This window comes from Myxine glutinosa, chromosome 10 (genome assembly GCF_964187855.1).
Source record: "Myxine glutinosa chromosome 10, kmMyxGlut1.1, whole genome shotgun sequence".
Classification (NCBI taxonomy): Eukaryota; Metazoa; Chordata; class Myxini; order Myxiniformes; family Myxinidae; genus Myxine; species Myxine glutinosa.
Genome location: NC_136270.1, coordinates 122,129,029 through 122,150,452, shown reverse-complemented (window position 1 = coordinate 122,150,452; position 21,424 = coordinate 122,129,029). Strand labels below are relative to the sequence as shown.

At 44.6% G+C, this 21,424-nt stretch overlaps 1 long non-coding RNA gene across 1 annotated transcript in view; it reads left to right on the top strand.

Annotated features, from left to right (window-relative positions):
• The window catches only part of LOC137433815 (uncharacterized), a 90,439-nt gene extending 81,160 nt beyond the window's left edge, over window positions 1–9,279 (top strand). Inside the window, exon 3 of the long non-coding RNA XR_013624802.1 lies at window positions 7,405–9,279. This is a non-coding gene — a long non-coding RNA (uncharacterized LOC137433815). The remainder of the gene's footprint in view (window positions 1–7,404) is intronic.
• Window positions 9,280–21,424: the final 12,145 nt, after the last annotated feature.

The following is a 21,424-nucleotide window of genomic DNA, read 5'->3' as shown; positions in this document are numbered from 1 at the left end:
ATTCTGAAACACGATCGGGCAGCACCGAAAACCTGGGAGAAAAAGTAGATGGCGAGACTAAAGATGATGGTGAGCTCATTAGTGAGCCGCCACCTTCACTACCTGCTGAGACCGAGCGGATTGGGAATGTCTCAGCCCCAAGCTCCTCTTTACCAATGCAAGATCTAAATCATGACACTGGTTCGTCAACTGAGCCAGTGAACATCTCCCTGCAGGAGGGTGAAGCCGAGATTTCAGCTCCTGCTGAATGTCCCGGGTACCAGAGTGAGGATGACTCTACCATAGAACATTCCAGCAAATCTTCGGACTTGGCTGGAATCAAAATGGGGACTGGGCAGACTGATATATGTGACCCGGGTGGAGCTGTTTCTGATTTGTCAGATTCAGAGGATGAAGTTGAGATGACTGAGTTGTCTCAATCTTCATCAGATCAGTCATCCATAGCCCCTCAACTCGTTATTTCTTTTCTGAATGACACCTACCGACACCGAAATGTGATTGTAAAAGATCATTTTCCTGATTTAATTTCATTCATCCAGGCTGCAAAGGACATAATTAGGAGGCCGGATGAATTTCATTTAACAAGGTCGCTGTTTCATCGGCTTAGAAAGGCTGTTACAAAAGCAGGGAGCGAGATTTCCCAGCAACCGCTCACGCCTTTTGATAATCCATGAAAAAAATCACCTTTGGAACCTTAAATATGAATGGCGGAGGTGCAAGCCAAAACCACCAGGTTCAGGTGAAAAGTTTATTTGAGCGCAAGAAAATTGATGTGCTCTTACTCCAGGAAACCCATATAATTCAAAATGGGGAGTACGACTGGTGTCGCCTCTTTAAAGGACAATGTTTTTTTAGTAACATGTCTTCTTCTTCTGCTGGTGTAGCCTTTTTACTCAGACCAGGCCTGGTACCTGAGTCATGCCTCTTCCAGGAGGTGATTAAAGGCCGGTTTATTTCATTGGAACTGGTCATTAATAATTTTCGGTTTACACTATTCAACGTTTATGCACCAAGTGAGAGTGTGGACCGAAGAGCTTTCTTTTCATCTTTAATTCGACACATGCAGTCGATAGATCTCAATAATTGTATTTGCATGGGGGGTGACTTTAATTGCACCTTTAAACCCAGTAGGCTCCGGGCCAGGTATGGTCCATCTGCACCCCCCCCCACAACTCTCCGACCCTGGGTTTTTCTGAACCATTGGGGTGTCCTGGGGTGGAAATCAACTGGTAACAGTAAATAAACTTGGACTCACTACCCATTTGGTACCTATATTGGATGGTACCCTCAAAACAGCATATTTTTAAATCCGCGTTGCGCCATATTCGACACACGTGTTCTTTTGGTATTTGTGCCTGCTAATATTAACTCAGAATAAAAAGTTATATACCAAAAGAAAGCTGTTCATCTACTGATCATCATAGAATATTGACACATTACTTATAATGGTACCTTAATGGTCATAACTAGTGCTGAATAGCAGTACCCCACTTTAACGTAACATAATTCGGTATCGACCGTACTATTTCATCTTACACACATAATATGAACACATTACACCTGATATGCTTACATATATATTTTATTGGCTTTCTCCTGTATATCAGCTTTAATTTGATACCAGATACATCCCCATAGCTTCAATTCTCTTTTTTATACAGCGTGTCAAAGATACTACCTGTTTCGCGGGAACCATGAATCATATAATCTCGGTAACAGTCTTTGTCTATATTCAGAAGAACTGCCTATTACACTTATAAATGTCATTCATAATCGAATATCATAATCATACTGCCATCTTATTAACATATTAAACAAGAAAAACTTGTTTATTAATCACAGTAGTTTTTAATATCATCATATTAATATTCATACACTGGGTCAAACACCTTCCACAGAACAGTAACAATGTAATGCTCGAATATTTACTGTAAAAGTAAAAATATTTCTTATTTGAAACTAAATTTTAACATCCCATTGAAAAATTTTTTAGTATTGAATATTTTGATGATAAACCAAACATTATTGCTCAACAACAGATATCATAATAATATTAACAGTCAGTTTTATCCCTACAATTACATATGTATGTCGTACACTCAGTTAACCACATTATATCATATAATACAAGTATCCACTCTCAAAAGAACACAAACAAACAATTGCATTTTGTTAATTATCAACAAAAGTCAAACACTGCATGAGTGCAGTCAAGTTGGCTTGCTTGCACGAATGGCATATGTCCATCATGATCAGTCATCGTCACTGTCACTTTCATCGGTATCACTGTACAAAACACGATCCATATCATCAGGTGTTTCATCACCTGATTCATCATCACTCTCATCGTCGTCTGACATGACCTGAGCTATATCAGCCAGCTCACGCGGAAGCATGTCTCCATCATACCAGAGAGGATCCAGGCAGCCTTTCTCCTCTTCCCAGCCATGGCCTGGACTTGCTTTGGGAAACCTTGGTCGAGGAACGTGAGCTCTCTTCCAAATTCCCACTTGGTGGTTGACCCTTCGGATGTGCTGTGTGAGGCTCCTCATACATGGTGGAATATTGGCCATGTCTACATTGCCTGAGGGTAGGTGACGATTCTCCTTGGCACATAGCTCATTTATTCTCAGGAGTCGCAGATCATCAACGTGTGATACCTTTCCTCTTCCATACATGGCACATGTGAAGCTGTCTAGTTGATTGTTCAGCTCTTCTGGCACATCCCGCGTATCTCCAAGCTTGTTGAGAATAGGGATGTATTGCGGCAGACGAAGCAGCGTTTTAACAGGTTTGATTTTTCCAATCCCTCGGAAAGCGCTAGTGCTGTCACAACCGCTGTAGGCGTGAAGTGCCATAAGAGCAGTACTCTTCTCTTGGCCGAAGTCTGCTGCGAGTTTACTGACGTTTATTAGCCTCTGCTTGTTTCCTGTGCCTGTGTCAAACAGTATCTTTATGTCGTTTATCGATGCGGCGTAGTGCAGTAAGATGAAGAATACATCCGAGTCTGGGCTCTTCACTCGAACAAACTCATATTTCTGGCTCCTGGCGTAGTTTACGTATAATATCACGCGCGAGTCTGTTTCTTCTTGAGACGATTCCAGCTGAGGCAACTCTTTGGCATCAACTGCAGAGAACGCCGTTTGGTCCTAACTTGAGTTGGCCTTGCTGGACCAGATGCGGCATGATCATCACTGACTTCTTGCATCATGATCCCGTGTGCTGTATGAACAGAACCTTTTCCTGTCAGATCATTCACCAATGAGTCGAAATTGTCAAACTCCGAGTGGAAGACAGACGGCTCTCGTGGTGACCTGATGATTTGGTTGGAGAGTTGTGTCGATGACTTCATCACTGATTCGGCCAGTGCAGTCTCCAATTCAAGTGAAAATGAATAACTCTCACAGTGTCCCATTCTATTAAGAAGGGTTATGAGCTTTTCACTTCTGTATAGATGTCTCAGGGACGTGCACATGATGATGTGTTTTGGAAGCTTCCAAGAGCCTTTGGTGGCAGCGCGACAGATATCTTGGCCGATTGATTGAACTAATCGCTGGCTTCGTTGTGACCTTGCTGATGTTGTTCCAGTTATGATGTAGCATAGCAGCTTCTTGAGTGAATCTGGTATAACATCGTCCATTTGTTGGAGATCAGAAGGACTTGGTGGCCATTTCAGTTCTGGGGCATTCGAGAAATCATCCAGAATTGACAGTCGTAAATGGCTACCTGCACTCTCAAGCATATCTCTTGATCCCAATTTGAAGGCTTGTTTCACTGCTGTCTGGACGTCAATTGCAGTGCTGAATATTATGTAGGACTTTCCCAGATCACAGAATGATAGTCTCTCCCTGAAAGGCTCGTGGTTTTCAAGCTTCAGTTTTAGTTTGCTGGCTCGGTAGTCAGGATTCGCATATTTGCTGGTTTGCAGGTTAATGACATACATTTGCCTCAGGTCGGATAGTTTCATTATCTTCTTGGCCATTAACACATCCCTTTCAATGGCATCACATACCACATCGAATGCCTGTCTGTGGGCTTCTTCTAATTCTCCTTGATGGTGCTGTGCCTCTTCGTCAGTACTGCGCCATTTCTCTGGCTTTTGCATATATTTCATACGGCAAGTTTTGTGGAACTTTGCCTCAGAGGCAAAAAGATCATGGCCTCGGATCCTCATTAAGAGCGTTTCATCTTGCTTCATTTCAGCCATCTCCAGTACCGGCTTCCAGCCTTCATACTCGAACTGGCTCATCCCCTGGGTAGTCCAACTGCCATGCACTTTCACTTTTTTACGACTTTCCGAAGAACAGAAGATACAGTCTGGCTTAAATATGATCTTGTCACCAGAACTAGTACGGGCCATCCGCTGAGTTGTGGCACCAGTTGTTTCAGATGTACCTGCAGTAGGAGGGTTCAGTCTGTCTAAGTTCATCGTGAAACGCTTGTAACACTCCCAGTGGAAACCATGGTGTTCGGCCAGAGATTCAGGGACCAAATCACATGTGTCCTTCATCATATGCAGAGACTGTGGGGTTGTGCAAGGCGTCTTTCTTTGACCTCCTGCAGCTTGGCCAATTTCTTCTCAGAATTTTTGAGTCCAGATAACAAGTGCAACTCTCCATAGCTCAGTCCCTTTACATGAGTTATGCACACAATGGGTGGTTGTTCACTCTCACGTGTACGTTTCGCTCGCGCCGGATGTTCCATATTAGCGTTGTTACTTCACCTGCAAAACACATCAAAATATTGGTAAGTACCAAGCTGAATAATTATTATAAATTGCATCTTAATTATAAAAAATATCTTATATTGCATACTTAACTATGTAAAAAAAGGTGTTTAACTTAACTAATTGACTCGTTCTGTCGCTGTAAGAGACACTTAAATAACATAATTGTACAATCTGATGATCTCAATTTACGCAGGATACAAACATGGAAGGATCTGCATGCCATTTTCGTCAAAATTCCTGCAATAAACTACAGTGATACATCAATACAACAATATATTAAGTAACACATATTAACAATACATAGATTTTGTCATGTGTCCAACATATATGTACATGATATACGTGGCAGCATTTGTAAATTGACAAATGCAGCATCGCCTACAATATCACCCCATACCGGTAGTATCTTTGACACGCTGTATAAAAAAGAGAATTGAAGCTATGGGGATGTATCTGGTATCAAATTAAAGCTGATATACAGGAGAAAGCCAATAAAATATATATGTAAGCATATCAGGTGTAATGTGTTCATATTATGTGTGTAAGATGAAATAGTACGGTCGATACCGAATTATGTTACGTTAAAGTGGGGTACTGCTATTCAGCACTAGTTATGACCATTAAGGTACCATTATAAGTAATGTGTCAATATTCTATGATGATCAGTAGATGAACAGCTTTCTTTTGGTATATAACTTTTTATTCTGAGTTAATATTAGCAGGCACAAATACCAAAAGAACACGTGTGTCGAATATGGCGCAACGCGGATTTAAAAATATGCTGTTTTGAGGGTACCATCCAATATAGGTACCAAATGGGTAGTGAGTCCAAGTTTATTTACTGTTACCAGTTGATTTCCACCCCAGGACACCCCAATGGTTCAGAAAAACCCAGGGTCGGAGAGTTGTGGGGGGGGGTGCAGATGGACCATACCTGGCCCGGAGCCTACAGTATAGACCGAAATACAGCAGAACCTCATCCCGAAGGTAGTACTGATTTGTTAAATTATTTTTCGGCAGTGGGTGTGCTAGATGCATGGAGACTGCATTACCCCAACAAATCTGAGTATACTTGGGGACGATGTGCCAATGGGAGAATGACCTTCGCTAGACTTGACCGTTGGTACATAAACTCACAGTTCAGGAATGCGGTTATCTCTCCAAATCATTTTCCATCTTTGTTTTCTGATCATCATTTAGTTACCATGGGCCTCTTTTTCCCTCAACCCTTACGCAAAAGTGCATACTGGAAATTCAATACCAGTCTTCTCGAAGATGCTTTGTTTAAAGACGCCTTCCGTGCTTTTTGGGTCATCCAACTTTCAAGAAAGCCCTCTTTCTCTTCTTTAGCATTATGGTGGGATAATGCAAAAGCTCAGATTAGAGTGTTTTGTCAGCAGTTTGTTTCAAATGGAACTGACATAAAAAATATAACAATGGCTTGTTTAGAAGCTGATATTATACGGTTAGAGTGTAAACTGGCTAAAGATAATAACAGAAGAGACCACAGGTTATTGGTTGAAAAGAAGGCTCAACTGAGAGAGCTGATTCAGGAGAAAGCAGCAGGCCTGTTAATTAGATTAAGAATAAACAATTTAAAGGTATCAGACACCCCGAGTAAATCTTTCTTCCAAATGGATTTTGTAAATAAGTCACCCAAAACCCTTTTCTCTGTACAAGACTTTAGGGGAAACATGGTTGCCAACCCTGGAGATGTAAGGTTGTGCATTAGAGAGTTTTTTTCAAAAGTCTATGCAAAACAAAATGTTTGTGAGCAAACCATGGAATTTTTAACTTCTCACCTTTCATCCCTAACTGAGCCTCAGTGCCTGGGCCTGGATTCAACAATTACTTTGCCTGAGCTAACGCAGGCCCTAAGTGAAATGGACTCGGGGAAAGCTCCTGGGATTGACGGCCTACCGGCAGAATTTTTCTTGGCTTTTTGGGACCTTTTGGGCCCTGAATTATTGCATGTCCTGGAATCATCCTTGGTGCTTGGAGAACTCCCACTAAGCTTCAGAAGAGCAGTGGTGTTGCTGATTCCAAAGACTGGGGATCTACGACAGATAAAGAATTGGCGGCCGGTCTCGTTATTATGTACGGACTATAAAATATTGTCAAAAGTGTTGGCCAGTCGGTTGAAGACGGTAATCGGTGATCTAGTCCACCATGATCAGAGTTACTGCATCCCAAACAGATCTATTTATGATAATATTTTTTTGATTAGAGATTTAATGGAATGTGATTGCTTGGAAAAAGACTTTGGGATAATATTCCTGGATTTGGAAAGGGCTTTTGACAGTGTGGATCATGTTTTTTTGTATCGGGTGCTAGAAGCATGTGGCTTTGGTGTCAATTTTAGGGCCTACGTGACTTTGTTGTACAACAATATATTTAGTTTATTTAAAATAAATAACGAACTCAGCTCTCCGGTACAGGTTCAAAGAGGGGTGAGACAAGGATGCCCGGTTTCTGGGTTATTATTTTCCTTGGTAATGGAATCACTCCTAATTTTATTTAGGAAAAATATTTCAGGAGTGACTGTATCCCCTGGGAGTCCTTCAGTAGTTGTATCGGCTTATGCAGATGATGTCTGTGTGGTTGTTAAGAAGGAGAGTGATATCCCAGCACTTGTTGAATGTTTAAATCTTTTTTGCCTCGCTTCTTCTTTGAAGTGTAACTGGGACAAGAGTAAGGCCTTATGGATTCCCTGTCTCGAGAACATTCCACCTGGAAGAGTGCTGGTACCACCTGTGCATCTACCAACAAAGTTAAAATGGGTGGAAGACGGAGTCAAATACCTTGGGGTTTTCCTGGGATCTCCACATTACGTCCTCAAAAATTGGGACGGGATTGTTGAGCATGTCAAAAAAAGACTGGGACTGTGGAAACGAGCTCTGCCCCACCTTTCCTACAAAGGCAGGGTTCTAGTGGTGAATAATTTGGTGGCTTCTTCCCTGTGGCATAGGTTTATCTGCCTTCAGCCGCCAGAGGCACTACTAAAGGCAGTGCAGAGGCTACTCGTGGATTTTTTTTGGAGTGGTCACCATTGGTTACTACCAAATGTCATATGTAGCCCCTTGTCTGAAGGTGGCCAGGGACTGATCGACATAAAAAGTCGTATCATGGCTTTTCGGCTGTGTACCATACAGCAGTTGCTGTACAAGGAACGACTGCCAAGCCGACTTCTGGCCTATCACGTGCTGCGAAAAGCAAGCGGGCTCGGATATGGCCTTAAACTTTTCTTAGTCCAACTCTAACATGTCGACACATCTCATCTACCATCATTCTATCAGAGCCTTCTGAATGCCTGGCAAAGCCTTTCGACTAGTTGCCAGCAAGAAACCTATGCTACAAGCATGTTTGTGGAAGAACCCCTTTTTTACAACCTACTGTTTCCTGCAATTCCAAGAAGCCGAGACTTTTATCAACACTTTATTACAGCGGGCATAATCAAAGTGTTGGACCTCCGCCATGATTCTGGTTGGGGGTGGAAGACGGTGCAAGAGATAGCCGATATGACTGGAATATGGTCAAACAGAATAATCGGAAGAATACTAAAGGGAATAGTAAAGAAAAGCTTCCAACTTGGACTAAGATGGACCCAGGAAGTTTTGGTGACATCCAATGACTGGCATTTTCCTGGTTTATTGGTACAGCCTAGTCACGGAGACTTGCCCCCAATTAGTGAGGGACAAAACATTTTTCAGAAATGCAGTAGTAAAGACCTGTATCGGTTATGCACTGCAGTTCTGCTTGGGAACTCACCGTTAAATGGAGTGGCCAGGTGGAAAGGGCTAATGCCGGAAGGACTCCCATCTGAGCCTGCATGGGAATCAGTATACAGTAAGCTGGTAAGCAAAAGGACAGGTGATCTCCAGTGGCGAATGATACACTGGATCATTCCATCTAATAAATTAGTGAGTCATTTCGTGCCCATATCTACGTGTTGCCCGTTCTGTGTTTACACAGAGGATGTGTTCCATGCATACGTTGATTGTGCAAGGCTTGTGCCTTTATTTCAATGGCTGAACTACATGGCTGGAAAAATGAAGATCACTTTTTCTCTGCGATCATTTATTTTTGGTTTCAATGATATGAAAGAACATGTACATATGTTGTTTTTGTTTTTAGTGGCCACGGCGAAAATGGCAATTTATTTATCGAGGAAGGAAAAACTGAAAGGAAAGCCGATTGGGCAATGTGATGTCTTGTTCTTTTTTAATGCCTTGATATCTGCAAGACTCAAACTTGAATTTTGTGATTCTGGAAGAAAGAAATGTATTGATGAGTTTATGAACATCTGGTGTTTTGATGGGATCTGCATGGTGCAGGAGAATGAATTATTGATATATTTGTGGGTTTGTTGGGATTGAATCAGTGTGTGGTCGGTTTTTCTGTTGTTGTTTTTCTTTTCTAGTTCATTGTACTGTTTTGATTTCCTGTCATTATCTCTTTTTCTTTTCTGTATTTTTGATTATTGTGCCTGTATTGAATAGTATCTTCACCGACTGGCTTGTATTTTTATATTTTTGTAATAAAAAGTCTAAAAAGTCAAAGTCTCTCTCTCTCTCTCTCTCCCAAGACCACATGGAGGGTCTCTTATGATTGTCTCTCATGTGTGATTCTCCATCTACCTGTCTCTATAGAGTATAGATGGTTCCAGAGCAGACTATGCATGTGACAAGGCACAATGTTTGATATTTGCTTCCGAAGAAAGAGTCCCAAGCTCTCTCCCTCTGTCGTCCCTTTTTATTTGCCGCTTTGGCACAAAATTTTGCAATCTGAAACAGCAAAATAGTTTTTGTCAGAAAATCCTAAGTTCTTTAATTAATTCATTGATGTTCAATGGGCAGGTGGGTGGAGTCAATTACTTACACTAAAAAATGTACCGGCATGGCACTGTACTGTACACTGCAAAGCAATTGATTACTACTGGTACTTCTTCGCCCTGTACTCAGCTTTGCCATTTATATATACACCATTCTACGCATTTAATAAAAAAATTCAATCGCTCTATGCCATTAAGAAAATGAACATGTAGAATTGATATTGTAATTGTTGAAGGACATTTCTAGAATTCATTCCAGGTGCCTTTTTAGCACGAGTGATGTGCAGGACACCTGATTGCAAGTTTCCGCACAACGTAATTATTGTCTCATGCAATAATCGTTCAGCACAACATTAAATTCATATGCCCTTAGGTTTTTGGAGGTGACACGAGGCATCCTGAGCAAATTTGAAACACTTTCCGAGACACCAGCGGGTGGGCACATGTGGGAATCGAAAAACAACAATCCATTACAATTCCGGCCACGTCTGTCAGGAAATGCGAGTAATCAAATTATTGGACACCTTCAAGCAGGGTCTTACATTAGCCATGTTGCAAGGCTCTTTAACCTGAGGAGGGGAACTGTGTTTGACCTCATAATAGGTTATCAAGCCACTGGATCAATAAGAGGTATGCCACGAAGTGCATGTCCCAGGATAAAGACTCCTGATCAGGACCGACACATTCACACGGCCCATCGAATCGGTTTCAAACTGCCTAGAGTACTGCAAACGCACTCCTTGGACTTCGCAGGATATGTGCCAACACTGTCTTGAGGCATCTCCGTGATCCGTGCTCGTCATCCTATTCAGCATCCAAGACTTGAACCATGACATATCCAAGCATGCTTGCAGTGGTCAAATCAGCAGGTCTGATGGACATTGAGGCATTGATAAAGTGTTATTTATGTTCAGTGACAAATCCAAGTACTTCCTGAAGAGGCATGATGGCCGTGCATGGGTCGACATAAGACTTGATGAGCTATTTAGTATGTGTCCAGGGAGCCTTCGTGTCTTCAACAACATGGTCAACTATCATAATTATGCATGATGATGTTCCTGCTCCAGAAGTGTTATGATTTATGGGAGTGAGACATGGGTAATGAACGTAGAACAGCAACGAAGGCTGGAAAGGGTGGAAATGCGAATGGTTCGGTGGATGTGTGGAGTATCGTTGAGAGAGAGGAAGACAAATGATGAATTGCGAAAGATGATGGGAATAGAGCCTGTGATTGATGCTGTGAAGAGGAACAGGTTGAGATGGTTTGGTCATGTGTTGAGGAAGGATGAAAGTGACTGGTTGAGAAGTGATTGAAATTGAATGTAGAAGGAAGTAGAGGATGGAGAAGACCGAGAAAGACTTGGCTAAAAATGGTGGAAGAAGAAATGCGGGCAAGGGGGTTAACAAGGAGAGATGCAGAAAATAGGGCAAAATGGAGAAGATTGTCATGGGGACCGCAAGGCTAACCCCCACTCTTGCAGGGAAAATGGCCTTAAAATGCCTGTTGTGTTATGTTGTTGTATATTCCTGCTCCATTCAAACAAAGAACGTTCTCGTCAATGCCAACGTTGACACCCTGGTCTGCCATATCACTGGATTTAAATCCCATCGAGCATCTCTGGTAATATCATTGATCGTCGCATTTGAATCTTGTCAAGACAGGCACAAACCCTCGTTGAGCTGGGACAGGAGCCGATTCGGGTGCGGAATGCCATTCCCCAGGCGCAGATTCAAGCGCTCATGTGGTCATTGCAATGACGGTGCAATGCCCTTACTGCCGCCCGAAGTAGACATACCTGGAATTGTGATCGTTTCTGCCCTATGTGTAAACATTCACTGCAATGCAGTATTATGTGAATAGGTGATGATGTTCGGTTTTTTATGGTAGTGTATATACTCGTTCCAAGAACATTAGTGAGAGCTCCGTTTTCTACAAACTACTTGTAATTCCTCGGTAGTTCAATAACCAAATGCCACTATAAATCGCTCATTAACCCGAGATTGCTGGTTAAATCTCTTGAAGTAACCTTGAATTTCCCAAGTTGATTCCACAAGCTTCTACATGGCTTAGAGTCCACTACTGTTCTCAGATTTTACAACTAAAAAACATCTCGCCACAACAGATACAGGGTGTCCATAAACTGTTACGTATTACCTCCCCAAACCCCGGTTACGGTGCACCTCAAGAGTCTCGAGAGGGAATGCGGCAGAAAGATTTGTTATTTAGAGTGTTCTAATAAACCATGGTAAAACCACACTGATGCAATTGTAGAACAAAACAAGTAATTGCACTAAGAACTCTCACATACACAATAATAACACTCTTAATGAAAGTACAATGAAAATATCACTTGCATCTCATGAACAATACATATGATGGTACGATCATTCCCCAATGCTCTCAAAGCAATGAACTCACGATATGCCAAAGGTGAGTGTAATGTAGCATTCCCCAAAGTCCGTGCACAAATCCCAACGCGGTGAAGGTCGTGCAGAACGGCAGAACAACAGGCAGGTATTGGCGCGGCTGTGGATGAGGAGTTACGAGGTGAGAGGTCGATTATGGAAATTGAGCCGATTATGGAAACCAACGGCAATCCACACGGGGAGGTCGATATGTGAATCACAATGACAAAACAAGATGCACCAAGCTGACAGCCTCTTCGAGGACAAAATGGCGTATCGGCCTGTAATGAAGGTGCTGGCTCCCTCCAACAATGACTCACACTTGGTGATAAAACCTGAGATGCAGGTTTAATTGCAATTGCAATATATGACGATGTAGCGGGCAATCCCTTTCACGGGAAGCCTCAACTCCTTCGCGACAAATATCAAAAAAGTCCACTCGCAGCCCCGATGCAACTTTACGGCTGCACCAGGTACCTCTCTAATGGGCGTCTTCTCCATGCCAATCCTCCCCTCTCCTCTTCCGGCCTCTTTGCCACGCCTTCCTTTCTCCTTCACAAACATTTACTTTTCACCCCTCAGCCCAAATTTGGCTAAGGGGTATTGTCGTCACGGGCGTCGTCCGGGCATCCGTCAACTTTTGGTTTCGGTCAATTTCAAGGAGAACGGCTTGCCCGATTAAATCCATTTTTGCAGTGTGTTGGGGTTGAGTAGAGGAAGGTTCCTTTCGAAAATGGGTGCTCTGCGATTTTCAATATGGCCGCCACGGCAGCCATCTTGAAATTGGTTTTCGTCAATTTCGAGCAGAACGGCTTGTCCGATTAAATCCATTTTTACAGTGTGTGTTGGGGTTGAGAAGAGGAAGGTTCATGGGCACGCTGCGATTTTCAATATGGCCACCATGGCAGCCATCTTGAAATTGGTTTCCGTCAATTTCAAGGAGAACGGCTTGTCCGATAAATCCATTTTTGCAGTGTGTGTTGGGGTTGAGTAGAGGAAGGTTCCTTTCGAAAATGGGTGCGCTGCGATTTTCAATATGGCCACCACGGCAGCCATCTTGAACTTGGTTTCCACCATGCATGGGATGAGGGGTTACGCCCGCTTTGCGGTGCTATTTTTCCTTTTACTAAAGTCATCTCCATATCACACAAAAATCTTAACAACAATATTACCTGAAACTAAAAATCCTAACAGTATATAATAACAACAAAGGCGGAAGTGACGGATCTGTAACAAAAGTCCTTGTGCAACGTTCAACACAACTTTTGATGTATACATGATGGAAACAAACTATAAATGTTGCATGAATGTGTTATTCATAGTGTTTTAACACTACAATTAAATTTTCTGCTTCAACTGTTTCTTTTTTTTCAGATCCCTAACTGAGATGAAAGGTAAACTGTTTGAAAGGTAATAGAAGAAAAGGTAAACTGTTTGCTGTGGATAGCTGAACCGTAGTCCATAACAGCAGTGCGAAGAAACTCCACTAATCCTTATAAGGAAGATGCATCACACAGGAACTCAATTAGTAATTGGAACGGGTGCAGTGAATGACAAACCATGATCCGGAAGGCACCGGATCAGTAAGGAAGCCGCAGCAGCTTTCCAGAAGTCATTTGAACGGGTTCCACGCAAATGTTACCAAATTTCTTCATCCCTGAACTACGTAGATTGAATCTTTTAGACACCACCTACTTTCAGGAAGATGGTGCTCCTTGCCAATTTGCTCGTGGCGTGTGAGAGTGTTTGAATCGGTGGACGTGGACCACTTGCTTGGCCACCTCATTCTCCTGATCTGTCCTTTTTATGAGGCCGTGTTAAAATTGGAGTTCTTTTTATGGGGCCGTGTAGAAACTACTCTTCATTCATCAAAACCCCATTCTTTGGAATAATTTAAAGCTAGAAATATGACAACTTTAAATTGTCCACCGAAGGTAGGATGAGATGGGAATCCGACTCGTAGGGTGGGAGTGTCGATGCTAGTACCGAATATAATAAACAATTTGTTCCATATTGAATCATAATCATAAGCTACATTGCACTGAACACAATATCGCCTCAAAACTAAAAGAATCCATGACAGTGACCTTGATGTTACTTGGCGACGGTCCCTGATGGAATCATTGACTGTTCTGAAAACATGCTCTGTCGAACTGGAATTTTGCCTGCTGTCTGTCCTTTTCAACATGTCCTTCTCTTTGACCTCTAAATCAGAAGCAGGCAGCATCTGGATATATTCTCTGTAGTTAGCACAGCCTCATACCCGAATATATTTGCCATCCTTTCGGTCCTTGGAATTTGAAATTGTGTTTTTGTACATAGTCAAGGCTCGTGGAAAAGCTAGAACACAGAACCGATCAGGACGCAATGTCACAAAAGGAACAGCAGGAGGAGAAGAAAAAAATATATACGGAGACGGGCAAACAAGGGACGTGGGTAACGATGAGGGGTAGTAGAGAACGCAAGAGGCCGACAAGATGGATACAGAAGTAAAATTTTGGGTGGGATGGGGGTTGTTTAATGGGTGTAGAAAAGATCATGGTTTTAGACGGGGGATGATCTGAGATAGTGGTGAACAGCTGTCTTGAAGGCCCGGAGGGAAGAATGAGATTGAAGAAAATGTGAAAGTTGATTCCACAAGTGGGGGAAAAGAGGGACAAATGCGTGGATTTCTTCATACCTAAGTGGGTGACGTTTTCCGTGCCCGGGTGGGTGATGTCTTCCACACATACACAGGTGTGGATCTTGATGGCTCTTCATAAAAGCTCCATCTCTGAAGGTCGACAGGCCCCCAGGAAGTACATTTACCAGTGTTCTTGTTGTGGGTCCAATTCACATCTTGGGTCCAGTTCTTCTTTGTTTTTGCTCATGACTTCTCTATTTCTTTCAATGATCTTTACCATTCTAATTCCTTAACGTCATGTCCAATAGTTTCCTCAATGGTTTCTTCATGACAGACCTAAGAAGGTTGGATTGGATTACACCTGGAACATGACTTTTATGACAGGTAAGTCACACATCCTCAAACTTTCTTTCCACATTGCTGTTTCGTCAACCCACCTCTATTTCTCTGATCAACCTCTGGAACAGGTTCAATCCTTTGATATCTCATTCGTCACTTTCACTTGTGACCTCTCCTGGGGACACCTGCCACATTCCCAAGCTGCTGCTAAAGCCAGGTGTAGATGGAGCACTCCACACTGGGAAAGTCCCATCTTGGTTCTGTCGAGCTTCTGTTGAGAGTATAAAGCATACTTTTGGTGCACAATGGAGTATTGTTCTCCATCGTGAAATGGCGCTCCTGCAGCTGATCTCTTCGCTGGTGGAGGTCAATGCTCGGCAAACAATCAGCATCACCTGTCGCATGAGGTCTACTGCTTTTTCAATGTATAATGGTTGGTCTTTTAACAAGCCAGAATGTTTGAAGTTGGTATAACTACAACACACTGTCATGATCAACTTTGTGTTGTAGTTATCACCGCCATGGCCTTGATCTATACCGCTGTCTTTCCTCTGATCTTGTCTCCCCTTGCACTTTCAGCTCTCCAGCTCCACCATGTGATTATGTGTTCATCCAGCAACCGCCCGCCTGGACAGCCTTGTTGACGCTTAAATTCCGTACCTGTTCCTTCATCCTTCATTTTTATTTTCCTGTCTGCCGAAGCACCTGCATATGTCTATCCAGTCATGTTCCTCGCTCCACGACTTCAAAATTGCAGCTCACTGCCATCTGGTGTCATCTCCCATTTCCATTCTTGCTCTTTACAATTCCCACTAACTTCTTGCCATGCACCACCTTTCTTACAAGTACTGTTTGAATGTCAGCTTCATGCTGCTGTGTCGGTTCAAAGCCCTGAAGTTTTCTTTCTCTTCCTCCATGAGCCTCAACCTCCATGAGTAGCTCGTTATACTCATCTCTAGTACGTTGTGTACATTTTGTGTGTGTATTATGCTCTAGGGCTGTGGTAGGAATGCAATGATGGCTACATGGACAGAATAATAAACATTTTATCATATTTTTCCACTTTTTAATTGAAGGTCATCATGATCAACAAATAGGGCAAAATGGAGAAGATTGTCATGGGGACCGCAAGCCTAACCCCCGCTCTTGCAGGGAAAATGGCCTTAAAATGCCTGTTATTGTTTGTTGTATGATCAACAGTGTGTTGTAATAAACTCCCCTGTTGTCCTGGGTGTTGTATTGAATCTGGAGGTTTTCCCCATTCATTTGATTAGATTCCGTCATCCCTGAGCATCATTGGAAGATCATTTTACTTTTCATTTCCAATTTCCAGGGCATCACGTCCATCTTACTATAATTCATCAAATGTCTGTCTGTCTGTCTGTTCGAAGGTACCGTAAAAACTGCTGAACCGATCGCAAAGATATTTTGTATGGGTAATCCTGGGATCTCCAGGAGTAAAATAGGCTATTTCGTTTTCCCAATTTCAGCTTTGGTCTCCAGCATTCTCAGGGTTGGACCCCCGCATAACATTCGCGTTCACGTAACGATCATTGTTCTCATTGTGACGATGTTGTTTTCCCGGGTGCCGTGCGATTGGTGCAGCCGTTTGTGCGGCACCCGGGAAAGCAACATGTCTCCATCGATCGCTAACAGATCGCTGTCTCCATCGATCTTGCCAAGGCCGTAACAACTATCGGCTCAAAATCCTTTTAACTCTTGATTTGGTACAGTTACACGTATCGGGAATTTGGTACACGTATCGGGAGCACCTACGACATAGCGATTGTGAACACGATTAATCGATCACGATCATCACGATCATAGTGTATCGATCACGATTTGAAACACGATGGAATAATATTTACCGATATGAACAGTGATGTGGCTTTTATTGAAATTCTAAAGATACTGTTTAGATTTTGATGATTTGCGTGTGATATGATTCAACGGATGTTTATATAAATCGTTTAAAATAAAAAAGACTTCAATTTCTGATATTTTGCCTTTTCATGTGGGCCTCCCAATTGAAGCCCCGCCTATAGGGCGGGTACCGTTGCTAGTTGTGATAATTTGCTAATTTGTGCCACTAGGAGGCACTACCTTCCTTTAACTAGAGTAGTCTCATCTTCTTCGGAACGAATATCCACGTCTGTCCTTTCGTAAGTGCCAATATTTATTCCATCTCATCGTCAGTCAATCACGACCCAATTTGCTACAGTAGTGTTCTTGGACTACTTCATATTAAACGCGACCATTCAGCAGAGGAGGATGTGTTTTTGGTTTTTTTTTTGCATTTATTTTAAACAAGAGCCCAAATAAGCAAACAGCAAAGATGGAGCCATCAGGAAGAACATGGACAGGATTCTGGTTTCAGCTGATACTCTACTACACACACAAACACCCATCCAGGTGCAGCCAAATGAGCATTACAAAAAAAAAAAAAAAATTGCAACAATTCCTTTCTCCTTGGACAGATAGATAAAGAAAGAGAAATTAATAACTAAGGAGAGATAAAAGAAGCAAGTTAACAAAAACGAAAGAAAAAGTGTGAATTTGAATGAATAAGTAGAAATGTGAAATAGTAGCTGTGAAAGGAAAACTATTAAAGATGTAGGGATAGTCCGCTGTGATTTAATGGGTTCTGTTTGGGAAGAAAGCCTTGGGTTTGAATTGGCAGTTTTAAAGTGAAAAGACTGGGCTGCAGCAGGCCCTGCCAGTATTGAACAACCTCCCCAGTAGTAAATGGAAAAACTAAATTTACCTTTCCTCATTGTCAAGACTCACTGTGCTTTTCTTTTGGGGATAAGCAAGTGGGTTGGGGAATTGGTATGAGTGACCAGCGAGAGAGGCCATGAGGGCTAGCATGTGGCCTGTGCGGAAGGATTGAAGTGGTATTTGCTTTGAATAAACGAATTTATTTTCACTGGTCATCATGTTATTTTGTATTGACGATTGGAGTATATGCAGGCCATGGCAGGTTAGAATACATTCTGTGGCGTGCACTGCAGATGTAGGTAGAAATGGATGGCAGCTGGGAAGGGATCTTTGCGTGTAAGGTTTGTGTTTGGGAAAGTGATGCGTGTCCGCAGGTGACGAGGCTCTCAAAGAGAGTGAGGACTGGAGCTCCTCAACATGCCTCACCACCAGTAGCTCAGTGTGCAACTGGGGATGGATAATTTGCTGGGAGGAGAGTCGAATCGGTCGGCCACGGGGGCGGTAAGACCCCTGGCGATAATGCATAGGCCTCCGAAGCTATTTGGGTGATCCCCTCCAACAGGGCGTACAGCAAAGGAAGGTATTGTAGTGCTTCAATTGGGAGTTCAAGGGAGGGCCGAAGGAAATCATTTGTTTGGAGACTTTGTTTGCACTGTGGGCATGTACACATTGATACACCACACCACTACATTATAGGACCTCCCCGCTACCGAGATGAGGCCACACCTGCAGGTAATTGTGATGCCATAGCCTTGCAGGTATTGATTTATACAGTAGAATGGAAATGGTTGTTATCTATGGTATATGGGAATAGAATACTCAGTCACATGTGACTTGATTTGTGCTATGGAGGGCAGGTAGCCCATAAAATTGGTAAGTAGCTTCGACATTGAGTATTTGGGTTCAGCTGACGGCTGGAGTAGGTGACATCCACAGGGGACGTGGTCAATAGATGGGATTTGAAATTGGTAAGGTTAAATTATCTATTAATGTAGGCTTGACTGTTTTTCGTTACTTGTCTTTTACCATCTTGTTTCCCCACCTTAAGGACACCATCTTGAACAAAGGGCAGTGGGAGGAATTGATTAATAAGTTTTTGCTCATGTAAATTTTGGACAATTCAGGAATTTTGTGCATTTCATAGAAGCCATGCGGGTAGATCGCGAAGAAGAATAGGTGAGGTTGTAGGAGTTGCAGATGACGAGACGACGAGACACTTCTCAGCTGTTCAAAGCTCCTTTATTCCAACAGAACTAACTCGCGACCGGAACTCATACATCTTTTATAACGCAAAATCACTCTTCGGGGGGCATGGCTCCAACAACCGCGCGCACGCCACGCCCACACCATCAAAAGCCCCACTGGTCCCATGCCTGTGGATTATGTCCCAATGGGGTAACCCCCACATACGCCCCCCCTCCCCCCCCAGAATTCACTCGCACGGGCAATGTCAGTTTTTGGGGGGCCTTAACCACCCGGCCGAAACGACTGATGACCCGAGCAGGGACTGTTAGCAGCTTGGCGATGGGCGGGCCAACTGGGGACTTACCCGACGGGGGACGGCCCCGCCGTGGGGGTTGAGCCAACCGAGGGGGCTGGTCTAGGTCCAAGTGAGCCGGCTTGAGGCGGTCCACCGAAAGGTGGTCCGGTTTGCCGCCAATGTCGACCACGAAGGACTTGTCCCCGGCCTCCAGAACGCGGAAAGGCCCGTCATAAGGTGGCCGAAGCGGCCCCCAGTGTGCGTCATGGCGAACAAAGACGTACTTCGCTGTATGTAGATCCGGCGGGATGTGGGCCTGAGTCAAACCATGTTGAGATGTGGGCACCGGTGCAAACCTCTTGGCATTCTCCCGGAGAACCGACCGCTGACGGGCAGCGGACCAGGGGCTTGTGGCATCAGGAATGAACTCCCCAGGAACCTGCAGCGGCTGGCCATAGACGAGCTCCACGGATGAGGACTGGAGGTCTTCCTTCGGGGCTGTCCTGAGGCCCAACATGACCCACGGGAGTCTGTCGGCCCAACTGTCATCCCAGAGGCTGTCCCTGAGAGCAGCTTTCATAGAGCGATGGAACCTCTCACACAATCCATTAGCCTGGGGATGATATGCAGTCATGCGATGGAGCTTTACCCCCAACCCCTGGGTGACAGCACCCCAGAGCTCTGAAGTGAACTGGAGCCCCCTGTCTGAAGAGATGTCCGAGGGGGTGCCAAAACGGGCAACCCAAGTGCCGATGAACGCCCGGGCCACATCGGCGGACGTTGTAGATGTGAGCGGGATGGCCTCTGGCCACCTGGTGGTCCTATCGACCATCGTGAGGAGGTGGGTGAATCCCCGCGAGGGGGGGGGGGGGCCCTACCAGGTCCACGTTATCATGGTCAAAGCGTCGCTCGGGCACTGTGAATGGCGCCAATGGGGCCTGGGTATGGCGATGCACCTTCGAGCATTGGCACTCGACGCAGGTGTTGGCCCAGTCGCGCACATCTTTCCTGAGCCCGTGCCAAACGAACTTCGCCGCCACCAACTTTTGCGACGCCTTACTTGCTGGGTGAGAAAGACCGTGGACGGCATCGAACACCAGCCGTCTCCAGCTGGTGGGTACGATGGGGCGAGGCTGTCCCAAAGATACGTCGCACAGTAGCGTGGTGCCCGTGTCCTTGAACAGCACGTCAGCCAGTCGAAGCCCCATTACCACGGCCCTGCAGGCCTGGACATCTGGGTCGGAGATCTGATCGGCAGCCATGTGGGCATAGTCGATGCCAAGGTGAACCGCGCCAGCTATGGACCGGGGGAGACAATCGGCGACCGTATTATCCACCGAGTCGGTGTCCGAAATGAACAACAAACTGCCAGGACGGCCGACGCTCATGGCAGTTAACGAGCGCCGGCCATCCCGTTTCCCGACTCGCTGAAGCTGCAGGGTGGCCGTCATGCTTTGGCCTTGGAACCAAACCTGGCGTGGTAAAAGCACAAGCCTGGGGCCTTCCGCCGCTGGGCCGTAATGGCAGCCGCGACGGTGTCCGACAGCGGCGCAGGCTCGACGGGGCCGGGGTCCCATGCAGCCGCACTACATTGCTGTCTTGTCTGCGGACTTGTCTTGTCTGCGGAGAAAAACTTGTCTGCTTCCCTGGCCAGGGCGCGGAAATCCTGAACAGACGAGTTGGCCAGGGCTGTCCGTACCCGACCTGGCAGCTGTTGCAGGAACAGTTCTTTGAAGAGGAAACATGGTCGGTGGCTGCCCAGGAGAGACAACATGTGGTCCATAAGCTCCGATGGCTTGGAGTCGCCCAGCCCAGGTAGAGAAAGTAGTTCGCGGACGTGCTCGGCCTGTGAGCTCGAAGGTTACGAGCAGCAGTGCCTTTAGCGTCTCGTACTTGCGGTCCTTCGGAGGATCCTGGAGAAGGCTCACCACTCTGGTCGCAGTGGAGCAGCTGAGCGCAGACACGACATAATAATACTTCGTGTCGTCAGCAAAAATGCTCCGAATGGCGAATTGTGCTTCAGCTTGTGCGAACCAAACGGCCGCTTGTCGTTCTCAAAACTCCGGCAGTTTAATCGAAACTGTGCTTGTCGCCATGTTCGTTTGAAGCTCCGAAAACATCCGAGAGCAAGACGGGGTCACCAATGTAGGAGTTGCGGATGACGAGAGGACGAGACACTTCTCAGCTGTTCAAAGCTCCTTTATTCCAACAGAACTAACTCGCGACCGGAACTCCTACATCTTTTGTAACGCAAAATCACTCTTCGGGGGGCGTGGCTCCAACAACCGCGCGCACGCC